Below are 19,344 nucleotides of genomic sequence, written 5' to 3'. Positions count from 1 at the left end.
GACTATTGTTTTCTTTCATTGGAGACCAGGATTCTGCTTCTACACCAAGAGTTTGCCACACAGTAAGTCTTTTATTGTCAGTGTGCATTTTAGGGAACCAAAAGTCTTATGGGGAGTTTCAGCAGGGCATTTTACAAAACGCATTTGCATACCTTGGCAAATAAATGGTCTAAAGCACTTCTATTTCATTCTGTATTGATCTGCTTTTGCACACAGCTTCACACGACCTGGTGCTTGGGCTCATTGTGTTTCTAAAGTCATATCAAGTGACCTAGAGGCTGAAATGTGTTCAGTTGAGATGCTTGTTATCCGGCAGAAAGAAAAAAACAATATTCTAGCCTCTATAACTCTGTGCCAGTACTTCACACAATTATTCTGATTGTTCCATAAGAAACTACAGGGTCTCAGCTTTCTAAAGAGATCAGGCATTTGATGAGAGGCAAAAATATCTGGGAACAGTGATCTCTGAAGTAGAAACAGTGCAAAGTAATATTCATATTATAAAAGTGTATATATATCTCATGTTGCCATTCTGTACACTGAGTTTTAGTAGCCTATATATTGATTTAACATAAATACCTTGTGCGTGTGTATATTCAATGCACATATCTCTTCTGTTCAATGTTATTTTCATCTGGAAGTCAAGTCTGCTTTATTGTCAATTCTTCCACATGTACAGTACAAACATACAGAGAATATAAACTGTGTTACTCTCAGACCCTCGGTGCATACAGATAACATTAACAGTAGAGCCTAAACATCTAGATCAAATATAAAATGTAGATACAACTATACAATAAGGGAATGTAAAAAAGACATATAATAAAAATAAAAATAAAGTTAAATAAAGCAGCTTCCTGACAGCCTGATGGATGAAGCTGTCCTTCAGTCTGCTGCTCCTGGCCTGGAGACTCTACAGTGTCCTCCCTGATGGCAGCGGACTGAAGAAGCTGTGTGACGGGTTTAATGTAAACCACAGGAAACAAATGGATAAAGACTGAGAGTCAGTGTTCAATATTCAGAAATGTCTCCTCTATTTCTATAAAAGTTAATAATGTTATTACAAAATGTTACGCTTGTATGTTTTTTCCCCTCATTAGATCAGATCATTTAAGCTGTCAAATGTTAATTAGTGCCCCTCAGATTTTACAGTGTGTCACACCTATGGGGCATGTTGTCACATTTCACTTCCATTAATTAGGCTAAATAAAGAAAAGAGTATACACTGTAATTCTGAATGAAAACCACGTGTTTGTACAAGATGTGTGAAAGTTATGAAATATATAAAATAACACTCCGAACCCCATGTGGATTTACACAAACTGAGGAAGTCCAAAAGTGTTAGTTTGGTGTTGTGTTAATGTTATTATTAATGTTATAATACCTTTTGACGGGGAAGTAGTGGTCTAGTGGTTAGAGAGTTTGACTCCTAACCCTAGGGTTGTGGGTTCAAGTCTCGGGCCGGCAATACCACGACTTAGGTACTCTTGAGCAAGGCACTGAACCCCAAACTGCTTCCCGGGTGCCGCAGCATAAATGATACCCACTGCTCGTTGTGTGTGTGTGTGCGAGCGCACGTGCATGCACACACACACTTTGGATGGGTTAAAGACCATATACAGTGACTGAAGTGTATCTTTTTAAGACCATATACAAGGAATGAAAACACCTTGGAAAAAGATAAAACAAAATGTCAATTAAAATGCAATAGTAGCAGAAGAGAGATGATGAGATACAGACAAACAGATTAGAAAATATTACAATATTCAAATCCATCCAAAAATGTATTTACTAGACTGGGGTAAGGACATATGTATACATAATTAAAGACACACATTTTTATGAATAAAATAAGCACAGATACATTTGAGATATGTAGTTGAAATGTATATTAAATGTATACTAATTGCAAAAAGCTTTAATTTAGAAAGAATTGTATTGAAAGAAATCATAAATAACATTTGAAGGAGTTGTGTATGAATTAACAGTATTTTCTTCATGAGACTCGATCAGTAGCATGTAATCGAGGACGCGTCACATACTCCAGTGCAGCAGGTGGCGCTAAACACATTTAACGATAGACTGACAGCAGACAAATGAAAGCAGATGAATGAATGGGCGGGGTTTGTATGTTGTTGACACCTGAGGTCTCTTGCGCATGCGTGGTCTGCATCACGAGGACACGTCTTTGTGTTGAAATCGAAAGTAAAGTCTAGATATTTACCGAATGTAACTTCACATTTCGAAGACTTAAAAACTTACATAAAAATCTCATTACGGTAAGTTCAGTTATAAGCTTTTGATTTCATTTCATATTATTGTACAATGTTTTCGTTTTAACGTTGTTTTCATCCTAATCTCGATCTTTGAACCGTTGTAGTGAGTTGTGACGCACGTAAAATCAGATGACCGGAAGTTCATCTTCAGAATTATAATAATATCAAGCTCTAATGATTCTTTACAAATATAGCTGTGTTCACCCAGCAAAAGCTGTGTTTAAGGATTGTTGGGAACATCAGAAGTCTAACTACTATAGCTTTGGGTGGATTGTAGATATTAAAGCCCAGAATGTAGGCCTGACGCAATTTAAGTTCAGTTCGACTGTACCATGTTCATCTATACGTCCATGGCTGTTTGTTATGCCAGAAAGCCAGGAAAGTAGCGGTACCCCAGAATGGCTTGTTGTTAAAAATTATTTTGAACAGTTTAAAGAACACATTTTACTGTATACTGATGGGTCTAAAGATCCCAACAATGGCAGAACAGGAGCGGCAGTGAGTATTACACAACATCAAAATTAAAAGAAGAACTTCTGATTATCTTGCAGTGTATACTGTTGAACTCACTGCCATTGCTTTAGCTCTTAATTGGTTGTTTATGAATTATATTGGGGGCATAAACAGAGCTGTAGTTGCCTCAGACAGTCTAGCTGCATTATTGAGCATAAAAACAGGAAAGTCATGCAGACTAGATCTATTATACAAAATTTACCATATATTGTTTCAGCTGAATAGTAAAGGTGTTTGTGTTCAGTTTGTTTGGGTCCCTGCCCATGTAGGTATTGATGGAAATGAAGAGGTGGATATTCTAGCTAAACAGGCCTTGAAATTGGATGAGGTTAACATCAATGTCCCTCTATGCAAAGCTGAAGGGAAATCTATTATTCAGGAAAAAGTGAATGGGATGTGGCAAGAGCAGTGGGATAGTAATGACACTGGCAGACATCTTGCCACTATAATTGCCCCCCCCCCCCACACACTAATTATATGATGGCATGCACTAGTCACTTGTGCAGCATTGGTCTGCTCACTACCTCATTCGGCATGGAACTGACGTCATTCCACTACCTCATCAGTCAGTTAAATAACTGCTCTTGGTCACTTTTTCACTTGTCACTTTAATCAGACTTAATAAGATATTTTCAATAAGTGATTTTTTTTGCACTAAAATATCTTTTAACTGCACTGTTGTTCACTTCATTGATTTGCACTATATCTGTCATTTACCTTGCGCTGCTTTATTTAACTTTATTTTTAACTTTATTTTTTATTTTATTATATGTCTTTTTTATCATTCCCTTATTGTATAGTTGTATCTACATTTTATATTTGATCTAGTTATTTTTTTAGGCTTTAATGTTAATGTTATCTGTATGCACCGGGGTCTGAGAGTAACGCAATTTCGATTCTCTGTATGTATGTACTGTACATGTGGAAATTGACAATAAAGCAGACTTGAACTTGAACTTGAACTTTACTGTGTACAAAGAAATGTGGGAGGGGGTAGATCTAGGGATGGAAGTAGGAGAGAAGAGGCAGTGCTGACACATTTAAGGATTGGTCATTCAGGTCTCAATAGATCTTTACTCTGTATAGGGAAACATCAGACAAGAGGTTGTGATTTTTGCGGTCAGCCAGAAACAGTTGAACATGTCCTAATAGAGTGTAATAATTATATGGAAGAGCATAGTTGGTTAACATCAGTCCTATATAAAGAAGGGAAAGCGCTTACTTTAGTTAATCTATTAGGAGATGTATCTAAAATACGGGGTTGTTCTACCGTATTTAATATGTACATATTTATATCATAAGTATGCGCATAGGTGAATAATTCCCTCTGACTATTCTCGACGACCACACTCCTATCTGGTAGATGGCGGTAAATACACCTTAAGTTGGTCTGCCAACCGCCAGTTAAACTCTAAAAGAAGAAAAAGAAGATTCTTTACAAATTAATATGCAAAGGTGGGTGTTCAAGTTGAATGATAAGCAGGATTTTATTTTTGGCAGGTGTGGGATTAAAAATTTATAAAATGTTAAAACTAGGTTCCAATGTAATAGCATATGAACTGAAAACGTTTTGATATACATTTTGAGGTAAATCAGGAAAATCAGGTGTCTGAGATAATGTCCTTTTGTCTTTGTGCTCTTCCTTGCCATTTGGTTTTTTTAAGCTCAAGACACAGCTGTGCCTTTTGTCTCTGATACTGTCAGGCACCTCTGTATTTAAATGACACTGTTATGCTGATAAGATCAAGGCTGGGAAGTTGCCAGTGTCTGGAATCTTCCTGATTGCATTTGCATCCTTTGTTAAAATGGTCTCCACCTCTACTGTATGGATCCCTCCCACTTGAATGTATAAAAACTACAATGTCTTAAAGACAAATTAGACTATTGATGACTACAGCGCCACGCAGAGCATTCTCAATAAAAGAATCCTGCTGAAGATTACCCAAGAGTCTCCTGGTCTTCGTTTCTGAGTTCCCAACAGTTTTTGGTGCCGTGACCCGGATCAAGCTTCTCACCTGAATCCAGATTGAAACTGCAACCTCAACAAAGATCAGACTTCATTCCAGACTGAATCTTTTGTACAACCAATGGTTGGTGAGTGTACCTCTATCCAAAAGAACCTTTAAGACCAGAACAAATGTTACCCTCTGCGCCGTCAGAGAAGAGTTAACAGACAGCTGTAGGGTTTGGTTAACTAAATTACCCTCTAAAAATTATATTTTAGAGATGAAAATAATCCTCTGTTAGGCAGGGAAGATTAGCATCACATGCTAACATCTTGCTACCCTCTGTGTCTGACAGGGATGTTTAGCATTAAGTGCTAATAGTTTGTGTTAGAAGTGTCCTTTTGTGTCAGAAAGACATTACAAAATGTTGAGAAGAAATCATAATCTGATTCCAACAACTAAGAAAGGTGGACTAGCTACTCCTTCATGGACAGAGAGTGAGTTCAAATCATTGTTAGGACAGCATATAGACTCAATAGTGACAGAGTCAGTCAGATTGGATTTGATAAAGAAATTTGGTATTGATCCAGAAAAAGTATGGTCAATTGAAGAATGTAAAAAGGTACTAGGATCATGTATTCGCAAAAACAATGCGAAAGGCATTATCTGCTGCCACAGAGAATTTGGTTTAGCACTAGCTACACAACATTCTCAGCGTACCTCAGAACTAGAGGAACAGATCAAAGAGCTCAGAGCTAGAGTATCGTCTTTGACTAAGAAACTGAATCGCAACAAAGCTGCAGCAAAAACTGATGTGGAAGAAGTAAGTCAGACTGATAACAATTATCCTGATTTACAAGCTTTCTTTGAAACAGATGTAGCCATCCAGTCAGTAACTGATGTAACTGTAGATTTAGTAAAGGTATGTGGAGCGAGGAAAAGATCTCAGAGAATTGAGGAAACTGAACGTGTTCCTGCCAACTCTTCTGTTGTCCAAGTACAAACTGTTGCCAAAGGGCTAAGACCTAAAGATATAGAGAGACTATCCCAGAGCTTACCCTCTGTACGCACAAATTTTACTGAATTCAGAAGAGCATTGATCAGCAAAATGCGTCTCTATGACATATCGTTAGCAGAAGTCACACAGCTGATGTCACAAATACTTACTGAATCTGAATTCAACAGTTTTGAGTCTGCTGTTACTTCTGAACTACAACATGCCAGTAAAGATGAATTGAGAGAGGGAGTTCTGAGAGAGTTAAAGAATATTGTTGGACCAAAAGTGGATTGGTCAAAGGTCACTAGTTGTGTACAGAAGGAGGCTGAAACTGTGAGTAAATACACTGAAAGATTTTGTCAGTCAGCCTTAACTTACAGTGGAATAATTGATGATAATGAAAGTGTGTTAGAGGACAAGGGACCATTAGTTCGCATCTGGTCAGATGGCCTTGTAGCTGAGTACAGAAAAGCTTTGCCATTCTTAGATCTAACTTGGTCTAACAAAACTCTCCGAAGTAATCTAGACAGTTTAGCTACTTGGGAAAGAAACTCTGATGTCAAAGCCAGAGTAAAGATTGCAGCAGCATCTTTTCAGGTCAAAACAGAGAACCGACCGAAACGTAGAAGTCCTAAGAAGGAGGGCAGTTGTCATTTTTGTGGTAAACCTGGACACTGGATGAAAGAGTGTAGGAAAAGCAAGAAGACATTAAGAGAAATGAACAGCTTTACTCAGCTCCTACTCAGTCTACTTACCACACTGAATCTGCCCCTCCCCACGTCACCTAACTGTTGGAGCAGCTTGCTCAGGTGTTAACTGTAAGGGCTGTGAGTGCTTAACTTCCCCAGTAATGTACAACAAAGATGAAACCTCCTTTATAAATACGTTGACTGTCACTTCCTTTCATTGAGCGAACGTTAAGTACATTCACAGCCTTCAAAGCTATACTAAAGCACACTCCAGTCACTCCTATTCTTTTTTGGGTTATGATGTCTTGTTATGACTGATATTTCATTAGAGGATGGAGATGTCACCCAGTTAAGTTCACACAACAGCTACAGGGACAGACTAGGACACACACAGACCAGTGAGGAGCCCAGGGAAGAACCGAAGTGCAACAGGCCTCAGGGCCAACCCTGTGGTGAAGACTTCCTCATAGGTTTCCCCTATCCATAGTTTTATCCCCACCTCACTGGTCCATAGGTGTCAAATTACTTAAAACTAGTTTGAGAAAAACACTATACAATCACCAGACTTAAAACCACTATACGATCAACAGAAGTCTAAAATTGTCTATGCATGAATACTGCTGGTCTGCTGTTTCTTTGTTTTCTTGTGTTGCAGGTATGCACGCATGAGAAGTCATTTCCATATGTGACACCCTGGTGTAAAGCATCCCCTCAGACATCCATGAACAAGCTTCATGAGGACAAAGAGTCATATCAGTGAATCTACATGCGAAATGGACTACAGAAAACAGACTTCACAGCTATTCGGACGCCATGGACTTCAAGACTTCCAGATTTATGCTACATGATTTTTTTCTGTGTCATCATGTAGTTTGTATAACGTGTTACCATCCATGCCATATGTGTCAACAGTTATGGTTCTAAAAATACACCTAAGTAAATCTAGTATAAGACACAGAATAAGTTAAATGTGCCTGTAACCTTTTCAAATTACATGACCGAAGATGGGGCTTATGTTAACAAACATAGGCCATAGAATGGACTTATGAAAGTTTAAATTTGTATTATGTGAGAGTTATTAGAACTCTCAACGGGAGGACTGTGGGATTAAAAATTTATAAAATGTTAAAACTAGGTTCCAATGTAATAGCATATGAACTGAAAACGTTTTGATATACATTTTGAGGTAAATCAGGAAAATCAGGTGTCTGAGATAATGTCCTTTTGTCTTTGTGCTCTTCCTTGCCATTTGGTTTTTTTAAGCTCAAGACACAGCTGTGCCTTTTGTCTCTGATACTGTCAGGCACCTCTGTATTTAAATGACACTGTTATGCTGATAAGATCAAGGCTGGGAAGTTGCCAGTGTCTGGAATCTTCCTGATTGCATTTGCATCCTTTGTTAAAATGGTCTCCACCTCTACTGTATGGATCCCTCCCACTTGAATATATAAAAACTACAATGTCTTAAGGACAAATTAGACTATTGATGACTACAGCGCCACGCAGAGCGTTCTCAATAAAAGAATCCTGCTGAAGATTACCCAAGAGTCTCCTGGTCTTCGTTTCTGAGTTCCCAACACAGGTGTTACAGTTTAACTGGTGTCCGTGTTAAGTTGTGACTTTTTCTTCTTCGTCGTCTGTAAAAGATCGTTTTTATATATTGTTTTTATTTTAAAATATCGAGATTATAGAACGAACAAGTTTTAAAACGAAAGAAAGCTCAAGTATGAGGCCTGTTTGAGCGACAGGTGGAATATATTTGATATTTCTGATCTCTACAGATTATTGTTTTTGATTATTTTGACCTAAGTATGTTACAGACTTTTCACTAAGAACCTAAAGAATCATACAAACTTGTGTGAAATGCGCATCTGATGACCTCTTAAATCTTTCTCCTTTCTCTGGAAGGAACAGACACATGTTTGCTGATACATGATCACACACTGATCTCCTGAAATATTCAGACTGTGACTGAAGTGTAGAGCTGATCATTTTATCATCTTCCTCATCACAATAATCTGAATTATTGAAAGTGTAATGGATATTCTGTTATATAATAATAATTGAAGAATGAATGAATATATAGTCATGTATGATTAGTGAAGTGTTTGATATACAGGCCTCGTGTCAGTCTGTCATTATGGAGATCAGAGAGAGATCTTCATCTCCAGATCACACCAGAGAGTCTCTGAAGAGCCACAGATCCATGAATCCTCCTGAATCCAGTGATGATCCAGTGACCTCTGACCCCAGGTGAGATATGATCCAGTGACCTCTGACCTCAGGTGAGATATGATCCAGTGACCTCTGACCCCAGGTGAGATATGATCCAGTGACCTCTGACCTCATGTGAGATATGATCCAGTGACCTCTGACCCTAGAGTCCCTTTCACACTGCACGTCCGACCCGGCATAGAGGAAATAGCCCTACAGTTATGGCATATAGTGATATTTAAACCTGAAACATGTTCATAGACTAGACAGTAGTAGCAGTAGTTCTAGTGTTTTATCATGAAGAACAGTTAATAACACACATACCCAGAAGTGCAGCTCAGAATCAGTTTATAGTTGTTTGGCTGCTTTATAATAGTCTTGTAGAGCTTTTCTTTCGTACAGACACTGGGTTTTTCCTCAAGATAAATGTAGTTTGAACTATTTGTTTGGCTGCTTTATAATAGTCTTGTAGAGCTGCGGTTAGTGTTCTTGTCACTAGACAGTACTTCAGTTTGTAATAGACAAATATCATTGGACAAATAACAGTATTCAGTGTGCTGGACTTGACTGTAAAATACTGTAAAATAGACACTGTGTTTTTCCTCAAGATCTGATCTTTTTTCCCAATTCTATTTTATACCCCTTCCCCTTGTCCCTTGAAACAGAGTGTCAAGGGGTAGGGGAGACAATATTCCCCTAAAGATTGGGACACCACTACTATACCGTCACACGTCATCATTCGTTGTCTAGCTCTTACAATACACACACATATAATGCACTGGTGTGCATTAGAGCCTTTAATTATCGTTCTGTATTAATGAAACACACACACACACACACACACACATCGGAAACCGCGCAGCTCACAGATCCAGGAGAAAATAAACTTGTCAACACTGCCCCATTACTTTTATTAAATACAGTTTAAATACAGAATCACTACATTATATTTTCCAGCGACGAGAGGATACAATCGCTGTCCATCTCTCTCTCTCTCTCTCTCTCTCTCTCTCTCTCTCTCTCTCTCTCACTGTCACTGTCATTTCCGGTGCGAGCGTGAGCGTGTAGAGGCGGAGTGGTGTGCTGTGAGTCAAACTCCCCCCCACGGCGTGTTTATAGTTGATTGTTTGAGTTTTTCTCGGGCCGTGTGCTATCCGCTCTTTTGAGGAAGCATGTCGGCCCCACACATGCAGGTGTTGAGCTCACTTACGCGGCGACACGGTGTAAAGGTGGCATCCGCGATTGTTGTTTGGCAATTGGAGAGGTGGTTGGGCACGAGAGTGTGCTTTCCGCCTCGAGAATGAATGGTGCTATGGTAGTTTTTCTTGATAGTATTGATAAGGCTAATGAAATAGTTGAGCACGGAATAATTATAAGCGGTGAACTTGTCCCTGTCTTGCCCCTTTCTCTACCGGCTAAGCGAGTTACATTGTCAAATGTCCCAACATTTGTGAGCGATGATATTTTAACCCAAGCTTTATCTCGGTATGGTAAATTAGTTTCCCAGATCAAAAAAATCCCAATCAGCAGTGTGTCTCCTCGATTTAAACATATTGTTTCCTTTAGGCGTTTTGTGTACATGATTATTAAGGATGACGCTGATTTGGACATGTCACTTAATTTTCGGATCGACAATTTTGATTATATTGTTTTTGTCACCACTGCAAAGATGAAATGTTTTTCTTGCAACAGTTTTGGCCACTTAGTTCGCAACTGTCCAGATAAACTTGCAGCGAATGAAAGGAATGTAATTGAGATTTCTGATAGTGGTGATGCGGCTGATGTTGCCGGTGCAGCGGCGCTGGAATCCCCGGGGGAAGGCGCGCTGGTGACGGCTACAGGTCTATCCAGCGACTGGATCGACCTCGTCACAACCGCCTTCAGTTTCGGATCACACTGAAACGCTTTCGGATGCGGTTGTGAAGGATCTAGCAGGTGTGTCACAAGACTCTAAAGTCTGTAGTGATGAGCAAAATGATAGAGCTTCAGGAAATTATTCAGCTGCATTGCAAGAAATGTCTGAGGAGAGTAGTTGTGTAAGAACGGAAGAAGAGAAATCCATTTTTAAAATACCCCAAAAAAGGAAGAAAAGTGACAAAGTACTTGATGCTAAAATAAGCAAAAAAAGTGGAATGCCTAGAGATGAAAAGCAGGATACTGAGAGTGATGGTGAGTCTTCTGACTCTAGTGTGTCTCTCTCTCAATGCGAGTTTGATGGACGGAGTTATGAGCTTGATGACAAAGTTATTTCTCAGGTCGACTTAAAATAAAAGAGGTGTGCAAGTGCAGGAATATTTTCCTGATCTAAAACAGTTTGTGGAAAAAGCGAAGGGCTTAATGGCAGAGGGGTCTTTCACGAACAAGGAAGTCTACCGATTAAAGAAAATCGTGAGAAATCTTAACAATGCCCTGAATAATGACTCTGGTTAACGTAAACAGCAGGAATGCTATTTTTTCTTTGATTTTTGGTTTGTTTTTTTCTTTCTTATTATTCATGAGTGAAGTGCATTTAGCCACTTTGAATGTCAATGGTGCTAGAGATATCAGAAAAAGAACAACAATATATGAAGTAATCAAACGGAAAAATATTGATGTTGCTTTTTTACAAGAAACCCACAGCGATGTGAAAAATGCTGTTGACTGGTTAAGAGAGTTTGATGGCACTGCTGTGCTAAGCCATAATACTTCTGTCAGTGGGGGAGTGGCCATTTTATTTGCAAAGAATTTTAGTCCTGTTTCTTACGTAGTTGATGAAATTGTTAAAGGTAGGCTCTTGAAAGTTCGAGCAGTTTTTGAAAATTATGTGTTTGTCTTTATTTGTGTGTATGTTCCTGCTGTACCAGTTGAACGATTGGTTTTTTTAGACACATTGTGCTCGACTTTGCAAAATTGTTGCACTGAAGATTTTTTATTTCTAGGTGGAGATTTTAATTGTACTGAGCTCAATTTAGACAGGAATCACATTGAGCCTCATTTATCTTCTCGTAACCGTCTTATTCATATTATAAAAAAATATGAATTATGTGATATCTGGAGATCTTTGAATGGCAATGAAAGGCAGTACACTTGGTTTCACACACGTGATAATGATATTTCTTTGGCCAGACTGGATAGATTTTATAGCTTTAATTTTCATCTTAACATTTTTAGTAAGTGTTATATTCGGGGAAGTCGTGGCCTAATGGTTAGAGGGTTGGACTCCCAATCGAAGGGTTGCGAGTTCTAGTCTCGGGCCGGATGGAATTGTAGGTGGGGGGAGTGCATGTACAGCTCTCTCTCCACCTTCAATACCATGACTTAGGTGCCCTTGAGCAAGGCATCGAACCCCCAACTGCTCCCCGGGCGCCGCAGCATAAATGATGAACACTGCTCACAGTGTGTGTGTGTGTGTGTTCACTGCTCTGTGTGTGTGCATTTCGGATGGGTTAAATGCAGAGCACAAATTCTGAGTATGGGTCACCATACTTGGCTGAATGTCACTTCACTTCACTTCACTTCACTTGATTACACCAGTAAGTTTTTCGGATCACAGTATGGTGCAATGTAAATTTATTCTAAGCTCAATTAAACCTAAAAGTGCATATTGGCATTTTAACATTAAACTACTAAATTTAAGGAATCATTCAAGTCTTTTTGGGAAGTCTATAAAACAATGAAGTCTTCTTTTCATTCATTACAACAATGGTGGGATTCTGGTAAGATCCAGATAAAGCAGTTTACACAACAGTACACTCACAATGTCACTAAGGAGTTGGCTCGGTCATTAGAACTTTTGGAAAGAGAAATACTTGAATCTCAGAACTTAGCTCACTCTACTGGTGAAACTAGACACATGGAAGATTGCTCTAAGAAGAAAGCACAGTTAGCAGATCTTAACATTTTTAGTAAGTGTTATATTCGGGGAAGTCGTGGCCTAATGGTTAGAGGGTTGGACTCCCAATCGAAGGGTTGCGAGTTCTAGTCTCGGGCCGGATGGAATTGTGGGTGGGGGGAGTGCATGAACAGCTCTCTCTCCACCTTCAATACCACGACTTAGGTGCCCTTGAGCAAGGCATCGAACCCCCAACTGCTCCCCGGGCGCCGCAGCATAAATGATGAACACTGCTCCAGGTGTGTGCTCACAGTGTGTGTGTGTGTGTGTTCACTGCTCTGTGTGTGTGCATTTCGGATGGGTTAAATGCAGAGCACAAATTCTGAGTATGGGTCACCATACTTGGCTGAATGTCACTTCACTTCACTTCACTTCACTTCACTTGATTACACCAGTAAGTTTTTCGGATCACAGTATGGTGCAATGTAAATTTATTCTAAGCTCAATTAAACCTAAAAGTGCATATTGGCATTTTAACATTAAACTACTTAATTTAAGGAATCATTCAAGTCTTTTTGGGAAGTCTATAAAACAATGAAGTCTTCTTTTCATTCATTACAACAATGGTGGGATTTTGGTAAGATCCAGATAAAGCAGTTTACACAACAGTACACTCACAATGTCACTAAGGAGTTGGCTCGGTCATTAGAACTTTTGGAAAGAGAAATACTTGAATCTCAGAACTTAGCTCACTCTACTGGTGAAACTAGACACATGGAAGATTGCTCTAAGAAGAAAGCACAGTTAGCAGATCTACTGGGGTATAAAACGCAGGGGGCTCTGGTTCGTGCACACTTTCAAAGCCTTGACCAGATGGATGCACCATCCAAATACTTCTTCAGCTTGGAAAAAAAGAATGGGCAGAGGCGTTTTATTTATGCACTGCATTCTGAAAATGGTGTTTTGTTATCTGAAAATTGTCTTCTGCCATTGCTGTTAATTCTTTTATCTCCGTGATGAACCCAGAAGTTGATCCTGGATGCCCTTTTTGTCTCCAAAGAGAGACTATCTTTCACGCGTTCATGCACTGTTTTAGATTACAGCCTTTATTTGTGAAGCTAAAATAATTATTTGGTAGGTTTAATGAAAATTTGTCAATTGAGACTTTTATTTTGGGTTTTAAATATTTTTCAGAAAAAAACGATTTGTTTGTGAATTGTTGAATTTCATTTTAGGACAAGCAAAGCTGGCTGTGTATATTAGCCGGAAAAATAAGATTCTGCAAAGTTCTAGTAATGATGTTTATGTGTGTTTTCTGACTTTGGTCAAATCGAGGGTATTGATTGACTTTAATTTTTATAGAGCCATGGATGATCTTTCAACGTTTGAACAAATTTGGTGTAGTCACGGTGCTTTGTGCACATTATCCGAAGATGAGTTGGGTTTTTTCTTATAATCCCATAGTGTTCTCTTTTCTTTAATGTGCTTGCTGTATGTTTTGTTTTAAGTCATTTGTGCAGTGTGTTTTGAGTATTTGTAAATAAAGCTTTTTTCAAAATCAAATCTCTCTCTCTCTCTCTCTCTCGCTCTCTCTCTCTCTCTTTCTCTCTCTCTCTCTCTCTCTCTCTCTCGAAAAGTCAATATTTGAGAAAATGGTTTATCGATTTCTAATTATTGGGGGATTAGCCCCATCAATATCTACGGTAGTTATGGCCCTGATCACTCATATGCTGTGTCACTATCATGCAGTCTGTAATGATATGACGTTAGCAAATATTAGCAATTTTTTGCAAAAATTTCTTTGAGTAACATGACTGTTAATATGAACTCACAATTGAATGTAACATAAAACAAATTATTACTTTTCGTTAAAATCTTTATTTATGCTAAAAAAAGCTTACATTTATGTGTCTTTTTGTTCGCTCTAGCAGCCATGTTGTAGAGATAATTCATACCCCTTTGTCTGAAGTGTGGTCCTGAAATATCTTCAATTGAAGGGCTATCTGGCCTTACCCCTTACCCCTACCCCTCCAACCAGAAGAGAACCGAGACACCCCTACCCCTTCACGCGAATGCACAAAACAGAGGAGTAGGGGAAATATAGTCCTTCATAAAGTTAAAAATTGTAACAGCAATCAATTTAAGCAAATATCAAAAATATGCTGATTAAAGTAATACCTGATAGAGCACTAATGAGACTATTGCTTCAGAAAAAATATATATATATTTTTTCCCCCGGACAAGTAACTATTTTTACTCTGACAAGTGAATGATGGATTTACTTGTCCGAAGGACAAGCTCATGTCAAAGCTTAATGTCGAGCCCTGGTCTCTAGGGCTGTAGTACTCGAGTCCGGTCTTGGACTCGAGTCCGGACTCGAGACATTTTTCTGTCGTCTCTGACTTGTCTCGGACTCGTTGCATTTGCACTCGGACTTGTCTCAGACTTTGCCATTGGACTCGCCAAGTCTTCTAGTTGGTCTCGACCGAGTCCAGCAAAAAAATAAAATAAAAAATTTCTCCTTCAAAACAAAACCACATTTGCATGATGTCGCGACTGAAAACGTGTGGAAAACGCTAGGCGCGCCGCTCTCCTTATTTCCAAAGCACTCTGTAATCTGCGCTCGCGCTCCAGTGGCGTCTGCTGTTGCTGGGCAACCATGACCCGCTCTCCATGATGACGCAGAAGTTTCAGCAAAGAATAAATTGATTTCCAGCACTAAACATCCCTTGTAGTAGCTCTGCTAATAGATTCATTTACAAAATGGCTATCCTTGTACAACTATGATCATCTGTTTCTCCATCTTAGCTTTCAGTATTGTTCCGGGAAAGGATGTGCAGCGGTGCACTTACTGCGATCTGAAAAGTTTAGATGTTTCTAATTTAATTTCTACCTGTTAGATTGTGTTTTATTTCCGTCTACACCTAGATAGCCTTAAACGTATCCTTTACAATAACGAAAAACTAAATTATTGTTGTACAGTATAGGGGTTGCAAGACTACTTCTACTAGTGGATTTTTTTTTTATAAAAAATGCTTGAGTTACTCGGCTATACTCGTGGTTCATGCTATTGTAAATGAATACACATTAAAAAAAAATTTTTTTAATCAATAAACCCATATTAATGTATAGCCTTATGCAACAATTACAAATGTAAATTTTAAAAACTTTATAATTATGACATTAAATATTTACATTTTCATGTAACAGCCAGTATTTGTATCTGTAACAATCACAAAATTTTTCCTATCTGCATTCGGATACAACATCGTACAGTTAGCCTACTTGATAAGACTGTTATGACTTTTTATATATTTTTTCATAGTTATCACTGAACAAGTATGTCGTGTTAAACTGAAATAATTATTAATTTCTAAAAAAATATTTATCATGCAAGCAGAGAGTCATGACAAACGTTTAGTGATCATTTGAACACGACTGAATCCATTCAATGCACACATTTTCATTATGCAGAACACTTTGAGCGAGTCTATAATGTTAATGAACTTCACTAAACAGATGCATGTGTTCCGCGCAAACCAGCAAAAGGTAAAGATGCAAACATGTAGGACAAGTAGACAATGTATCCGTATCTAAGCTGATTATTAGCCTGCTCTTGAGAGAGAACTGATTTGGTTTTTGAGAGACTGAGACGCGCAGCGCGGCTGTTTGATTGGTGAGCGCGTTGTGCTTATTCCATTCATTCGTATCATATCGTAACCTACGCTTTAAATATTTGCCTTTTAAATACAGTATTGTTCAAAATAATAGCAGTACAATGTGACTAACCAGAATAATCAAGGTTTTTAGTATATTTTTTATTGCTACGTGGCAAACAAGTTACCAGTAGGTTCAGTAGATTGTCAGAAAACAAACAAGACCCAGCATTCATGATATGCACGCTCTTAAGGCTGTGCAATTGGGCAATTAGTTGAAAGGGGTGTGTTCAAAAAAATAGCAGTGTCTACCTTTGACTGTACAAACTCAAAACTATTTTGTACAAACATTTTTTTTTTCTGGGATTTAGCAATCCTGTGAATCACTAAACTAATATTTAGTTGTATGACCACAGTTTTTTAAAACTGCTTGACATCTGTGTGGCATGGAGTCAACCAACTTGTGGCACCTCTCAGCTGTTATTCCACTCCATGATTCTTTAACAACATTCCACAATTCATTCACATTTCTTGGTTTTGCTTCAGAAACAGCATTTTTGATATCACCCCACAAGTTCTCAATTGGATTAAGGTCTGGAGATTGGGCTGGCCACTCCATAACATTAATTTTGTTGGTTTGGAACCAAGACTTTGCCCGTTTACTAGTGTGTTTTGGGTCATTGTCTTGTTGAAACAACCATTTCAAGGGCATGTCCTCTTCAGCATAGGGCAACATGACCTCTTCAAGTATTTTAACATATGCAAACTGATCCATGATCCCTGGTATGCGATAAATAGGCCCAACACCATAGTAGGAGAAACATGCCCATATCATGATGCTTGCACCTCCATGCTTCACTGTCTTCACTGTGTACTGTGGCTTGAATTCAGAGTTTGGGGGTCGTCTCACAAACTGCCTGTGGCCCTTGGACCCAAAAAGAACAATTTTACTCTCATCAGTCCACAAAATGTTCCTCCATTTCTCTTTAGGCCAGTTGATGTGTTCTTTGGCAAATTGTAACCTCTTCTGCACATGCCTTTTTTTTAACAGAGGGACTTTGCGGGGGATTCTTGAAAATAGATTAGCTTCACACAGACGTCTTCTAACTGTCACAGTACTTACAGGTAACTCCAGACTGTCTTTGATCATCCTGGAGGTGATCATTGGCTGAGCCTTTGCTTTTCTGGTTATTCTTCTATCCATTTTGATGGTTGTCTTCTGTTTTCTTCCACGTCTCTCTGGTTTTGCTCTCCATTTTAAGCTATTGGAGATAATTTTAGCTAAACAGCCTATCATTTTTTGCACCTCTTTATAGGTTTTCCCCTCTCTAATCAACTTTTTAATCAAAGTACGCTGTTCTTCTGAACAATGTCTTGAACGACCCATTTTCCTCAGCTTTCAAATGCATGTTCAACAAGTGTTGGCTTCATCCTTAAATAGGGGCCACCCGATTCACACCTGTTTCTTCACAAAATTGATGACCTCAGTGATTGAATGCCACACTGCTATTTTTTTGAACACACCCCTTTCAACTAATTCAACTAATTGCCCAATTGCACAGCCTTAAGAGCGTGCATATCATGAATGCTGGGTCTCATTTGTTTTCTGAGAATCTACTGAACCTACTGGTAACTTGTTTGCCACGTAGCAATAAAAAAATATACGAAAAACCTTGATTATTCTGGTTAGTCACATTGTACTGCTATTATTTTGAACAATACTGTATATATAAATAATATAACGTGTAGCTATGATGTATTTTTATAGGTAAAATTACTCTTGCAACGATCTGATTTCTGAGAGATGCACAGAGAGGCGACAACAATGCGGTGTTTGATTTGCACTCTTTTCACTCATAAAGTTTACATTCATTCACTTCTGGCGCTGACGCCCTGGCTCAACTGTTATCTAGCAAACACCAGACTGTGTCAGCTTCAGACGAGTATTCAGGCAGAATTATTCCTTGTGCGTTATTCGTTTTTTAAGCCATTATCCTTGCCATTCCGAATAAGGTATTCGGCTTCAGGCACAACCCTAATTATTACATTACATATTTTATTTTTACATGCAACATAGATAAGGTCATATAGTAACAGCTCCACGCAATATTGTAATTCTAAAATTCACGTCGTACTTGCAAACACTTTGTATGCATTATGGTTAATGCATGCTGGAGTAGTCGATTGTTTCCGACAATGCTCGACTAGTCTATGCAAGCCCTAGTACAGTATGACAAAAATTTGCTGTATTTATGTGCGCATGCCCAGTAGAGCCAAACGAATCCATTCTAGCCTTGCTGCGCGCATTTGTCATATCCCGAGCTTTGCGTGTGTGTGTGCACTGTGCCAAGGCATCAGTCATTTTATTTTTTGACCACAGACATAATGTCAGCAAAAAATAAAGTACATAAAAATTATTTGACCTTACAGTTCCAAATTTGTTTGTTTATCCAAGTTTAGCTCCCAGGGTCAGACTGGGCGTAAAACCAGTACTGATTACCAGGGCCCAAAGGAAGAGAGGGCCCTTGAAAAGTATGAATCTGAAATATATTTTATTTTACCTGGATATTTTCATGGGTGGGGGCCATGGGGGCCCATCAGGACTGCCTATGCATAGGGCCCGGGATCTTGTGTAACGCCCCTGTTAGCTTTAACCCTAATTATACACACTTGAACCAGCTAATCAAGCTCTTACTAGACACACTAATCTTCCAGGTGTTTTAAGGCCGGTTGGAGCTAAACTTTTCAGGACATTGGCCATCCAGGATGTAGTTTGGAGACCCCTGTCCTACAGAGTTGTTACTTTGCACATGCTTTTTGATCATTACAAATAATAATGTAAAATGATTTTCTTAGAATAGGAGATATGCTGTCTCTCGCATCACAAACATTATCAGTAGTTAAGTATGTGGTCTTGAAGAGGACCCTTTTTTCTTTCACTTGGACTCGGTCTTGGACTTGGTCTCGAAACTTTTGGACTTGGACTTGACTTGGACTCGAACCTCTTTGGACTCGGTCTTGACTCGGTCTCGACTAGTCCTGGACTTGGACTTGACTTGGACTCGACAAAGCTGGACTTGACTACAGCTCTACTGGTCTCTCTCTCTATGCGTGTGTGTCTGTGTGTGTGTGTGTGTGTGTGTGGCAGTTCACCATACTTGGGGTCTTACCTAGGGTCCCTGAACACCTTAATCTGCCTCATACAGTGTTTTTAATGAGACATAAAAGACTTTAGAAGAAAA

At 38.8% G+C, this 19,344-nt stretch overlaps 2 protein-coding genes across 7 annotated transcripts in view; both read left to right on the top strand.

The window, feature by feature from the left end:
* The window catches only part of LOC127964884 (NACHT, LRR and PYD domains-containing protein 12-like), a 1,383,583-nt gene that overhangs the window by 608,816 nt on the left and 755,423 nt on the right, over nucleotides 1-19,344 (top strand). The gene's annotated exons all lie outside the window — the stretch shown is intronic.
* Nucleotides 2,187-19,344, top strand: part of LOC127964903 (protein NLRC3-like) — a 163,062-nt gene continuing 145,904 nt past the window's right edge. For 2 of the 6 annotated variants that reach the window (XM_052565405.1, XM_052565396.1), the window contains exon 1: nucleotides 4,227-4,244. The gene's annotated coding sequence lies outside the window, so the exon portion shown is untranslated. Of the gene's footprint in view, nucleotides 2,280-4,226; nucleotides 4,245-8,431; nucleotides 8,456-19,344 lie in introns of those variants that run through there. The other 4 variants (XM_052565401.1, XM_052565403.1, XM_052565398.1 and 1 more) reach the window with 4 other exon arrangements.

This window comes from Carassius gibelio, chromosome B9, assembly GCF_023724105.1.
Source record: "Carassius gibelio isolate Cgi1373 ecotype wild population from Czech Republic chromosome B9, carGib1.2-hapl.c, whole genome shotgun sequence".
NCBI lineage: Eukaryota > Metazoa > Chordata > Actinopteri > Cypriniformes > Cyprinidae > Carassius > Carassius gibelio.
The sequence above is the reverse complement of the archived record's forward strand: the minus strand, read 5'-3'. Positions and strand labels throughout refer to the sequence as shown.